The 4,735-nt window shown below is 34.6% G+C and overlaps 1 long non-coding RNA gene across 1 annotated transcript; it reads left to right on the forward strand.

Moving 5' to 3' along the window:
- Window positions 1-354: 354 nt before the first annotated feature.
- Window positions 355-4,477, forward strand: LOC126899889 (uncharacterized). Its single transcript, XR_007702740.1, has 4 exons — window positions 355-436; window positions 1,107-1,166; window positions 3,656-3,820; window positions 4,015-4,477. It is a non-coding gene; the product is annotated as an uncharacterized LOC126899889 (long non-coding RNA).
- Window positions 4,478-4,735: the final 258 nt, after the last annotated feature.

The raw sequence follows: 4,735 nt of genomic DNA on the forward strand, positions 1-4,735 counted from the left end.
GTGGGCGCAAAAGTTACAAAAAATCGTGTGACCACTCAATTTGTATGAGAATTTTTCGGGAAATATTCTGATATGATTTATTTTTAATTTTAGAGAAATTCGAAGGGGTTATTCCACAATTCCTCCATTTTTGGAAAAAAAGAAAAAAAAACGAGGTCCTATTTTACATTTTACCAGGATACTCGCCCATATAATACTATGGTTCGAAAGAGTTACACCCTGTATATATATAATCCTAGTTACGTCAATGTTAATGTTCGCACTCCGAGTACTGTACACGTACACAAATAATTCAAATCAATCGAAAAAACTGTTCAAACATGTCGATCGCGACGCTATATAGATCCGTCGACGCGTATCTTACCAGTTCCATCGACGACGAGGTAAAAGAACGAGTTTTACTGACTACTTATCAGCGTTAAAGCCGCTTCATCGGGTGAGTATTGTTAGCTTGTTAGTATTGTCATCGATCGCGATTAACGTTGTAACGATAAATTCATTTCGAGACGTCCAAATAGACGACATGCGTTAAACACATGCGTTATTTGTCATAAGTTACATTATTATGACGAGTAACGTAAATCGTATTGTTTATGACAAGTAACATGAATGACGTTGTTTATGACTAACAACATACAGTATTTAATAAATATAGTTTAAAAAAACACGCTTTTAAATCACATCGAACTAAAAAGTTAAAAATAATTTTTAAAATAAGCTTAAAACAAAAATGAACGAAAAATATTAGTATTATTGTGATAAAAGCATGGCGCGCTCAATATACGAAAAATATGGCACAAAGCACCCACCCACTACGGGTTGGAAAATATTGTTGTCTACGAGGGGTGAGCGGGGTGGGGCGAATGCGTTACGACAGTATAGTCTCAAGGTCATACACGACGGGATACGTGACATAATAACACGTGCCGCGTGGAGTTACAAACTTACAACATACAACAAACAAACAACATACATGTGAAACTAATATAAGCGTGTTAAAAAAGACGACGTGTCGTCATAAATAATACGTCTTACCTGTGCAATTTTATTTAATGAAATATAATCACGTCGGCAGCAATCTTTCTAACATGTATTACGCTTTTCAGAGAAAATGTTCAGGCCAGTTTCGATGATTTTACTAGCTTCTCTAGTCATCTCTTCTAAGGGTACGTGGACGTCAATATTATTTTTAATTTATCTACACCAGAGTAATCGCAAAATTTAATGTTTTACCCATATCTTAATATTTCAATATTCATAAATCGTTAAATCGTCAAACTACAAGTAATTATACTAATCGTATAATTACAATCGTTACTATAATTATCGGATAGTTATTGTTTATAATAGTCAACATTATCGGTTCCCAAATTATTTATATTATATAGAAAACGTATTCTGATTAATCATAGAATTGAGATGCTGATTAACGATTAAATAGGCGCTATTAGAGACCGCCGATTGTCGAGTATGCGAATCTAAAAATTAAAAAATTTTAACATCAAAAAAGTAGTATAACTAAAAAAAAACATCACAGGGGGTCGCGGCACAATGGTGACGTGGCATAGTTGGGTCAAGTAAAATCACTATCATAAAAGACGCTTCGATGCAATTCTGTAGGTAGTGTTTAATTTAGAATAAGGTGGTTTATTCTAAAAGCTACATGATCTTCTATATCCTTATTTATATCATGATTACAATTTTTATGATTTATAAGTGCAATATATACATTTATATATATATTGTAGTAAATAGCTGAATAACGTCGATTTTAGTATAATACGGAGTTTAAGGCAATAGTAAGCAATTTAAAAATTCTCAAGCAATACAGTGGTGTCATATAGAAGGGAAATGCAGGGTAAGCAAATTAATAATGTCGGGAAAAAGAATATAAAAGGGAAACATGAAAAGGATGGGAAACGAGACTGGGCGAGACGAGACTGGACGTTTTGTCGAAGAAACGTCGAGTTACGGCTTAGGTGGTTAGTGTAAGAATAACTTTATATTTTTGTGAAATTTAATTAATTTTTGTGTTAAATTTTTATATTATATTTAANTATATTTTTGTGAAATTTAATTAATTTTTGTGTTAAATTTTTATATTATATTTAACTTTGTGTTTAATACGTTTCTTAAATAAAATAGCTATTTTAAAACCTGGACTTGGAGAGCAAATATTTTATATTCACCGTGTTCTTGGAATTGTGTGTGTGTGCGGCTAGAGTCAAGGTTGGACTGCTGGTCCTTTAGTCAATCTTAATAATTAGTGTACGAGCTGGCTAGTTTTTGGGCTTAACCGTCCTTTAGTGGGTATAGTAAAAAGGTAGTTGTGCTGGTGGCTGACAAGGAGCCACCCTTCAGTCTGCTACTTTTGAGCTAGACTGTGCTGACGGGTCTAAACTCTACCCCGTTAGTAGTCCACTAATTAGAGGGATTGGGGCTGATCAGTTTATCCAACGGGAGGACTCGAGAAGAGCTCGAACGACGAACTCGTCGTCAATATATATATATACAAAACATTAATAAATTTGTGTTAAACTTTTGTGTCTACGTTGGGGCACTACCGACGTACGACAATATACACAGGGAAATGGTGTTATTTTTTAAAAAAAAGTATGTCGAATGAAAGAGGGATATAAATGTTATTTCTTATAAAAAAAATGTATTGATTCATACACCTTTCAATAAGTTATAGCATTATAAAGTTAAAAATGTAATATATAAAATCGAGAATTTTTACACAAAAATGGCATTCGGTTACTATTTTATTTTTCCATGATAAAGTATACTGCATTAGCTTTAATTTAAGATATATATAAAAATGTCAGGCTTTCTGGAACACTTTCATAAATTAAGTTGAAAAAGTTGTTATTTTAAATCCCCTACTGTGGACAGGTAAAGGGTCAGATTTATAAAAAAAAATATATCAAATGATAGGTAAAGACATCGATTCGGTGAGGGCTGAGAAAAAGTGGTAATAGACACAAAAAAGAAACATAGTAAAACTAGTACCGTCTCACCTTCGCATCGAAGCTAAAAATAATACAATAATAATATTTTTTTTCAATAGTACTTATGATGTGCGATTCGTTTAATCGGGCTTTAGTTATACGATTCACGACATTATTGTATAAAAGGCGGTATTCACTGTGAATACAAGGCGGTATACACTATAAGAGGCACACTATTTAAGCGCGATAAACGGAAATCCATAATTAAAAATTATTTTATATATATATTTTTTTAAAATAATTTTCAAGGGACTCGGTGCGGCGTTGTCCAGGTCGAGTGATTGCAGGTACTTGCCTCTCGAACCATAAACTCTGATTTTGTATATTTGACGCGGCATCGTCGTCGTCAATAGTAACGTGGTTTCGACAATCTTTTTTATAAAACCGTTTATTAAAAAATCATTCAATTGTACATTCGGACATTAGAGATTATACGTTAAATAGGCAATTATGATACAATCGGTAATTATAATATAATCAGTAATTATGTGTGTTATTAAATTTCGAACGGTCCGAGAATTCAAACGAGTAAATGAAAAAAGGCAGCGTCCGATAGTCGAACATTCATTGATCGATTTATTAATCGTGTATAATTACACTTTCGATAATCTTATGAAATGTGTTTTACCCGAATCTGTTTGCAGGAGACGTCCATTGCCCCGTTTGCAGGCAAACGGTATTCAATAACTTTTGCACAATCCACAGTTGCGGGCACGAAGTTTGCATTAGGTGCCTCACTAAAATTGTATGTTCGGAAAATCCTACGTGTCCCACGTGCTCAGTTCGTATTGGCAAGGTGACGGGCACAAGTAAAGACAAATAATAAAAATTAAATAATAATTAATAATGATAATAATAATTCACCATAGTGTTAGGAAAACGTTTGGCGGGTTAGTTAGTATTTGGATACTCAGCCAGTTATTTTGTTAGTATTAAGTCAGTATTGGAAAATAAAATTCCGATCGGTTTCATTTGGGTTTTTTTTTTTTTTGAAATGTTTCAGGTAAGTACGAATCGGAGCTGGACAATTTCAAACAAGCCGTCGTGAACAAGACGGTTACCGTCGAGAGGATCATTGCGCGCTACTATCTCCTCCCGCCGTGGCAATTTGCCGACGAAATAATGCTGGACGACATTGGTGCAGTCGTATACAAGTACGGTGCTGTGTCGCGGGACAAGATTATCCAGGGGATAAGGAGCAACGTCAACGGTTATACGTTCGTGGAGGACGTCAAGGAGCGGAGCAATTTTTTTTGCTTCAAGTATGATAACAATGAAAGAGAATTAAAAATATTGCACCAGTTCTACGATAGATGGAGATACGACGTCCAACAAGAGTATCTGATGCGAGAGTTCGTGTACGAGTGAGAGTCGGACGACTAGTCCGGTAACGTGGTACGACCGCGCGGTCGACACGAGCGAATAGTCTTGTATTTTATCGGAAATAAAAACTTATCATTCCGTTACGTACGTTTTTTATTTCATCCTACGATATCGCGGTATATTAATATACCAATATACTAATATTTAACTATAATACAAACCCGAGTAGCGATTCTAGTTCGCTCCGGGTTCATTTATGGAACGGTACCGACGGTGCTCGATTCGGTTCCAAAGGAAATTTGAATGCAGATTTTAACGCTAGTTGTACAAAAGTTCATCAAGAGTTTGTAGACCGTAAAATATATTATGTGCGTATGCATAAAGCGCAAAATAACTTTGGA

This window comes from Daktulosphaira vitifoliae, unplaced genomic scaffold (genome assembly GCF_025091365.1).
Source record: "Daktulosphaira vitifoliae isolate Bord-2020 unplaced genomic scaffold, ASM2509136v1 Scaffold_2, whole genome shotgun sequence".
NCBI lineage: Eukaryota > Metazoa > Arthropoda > Insecta > Hemiptera > Phylloxeridae > Daktulosphaira > Daktulosphaira vitifoliae.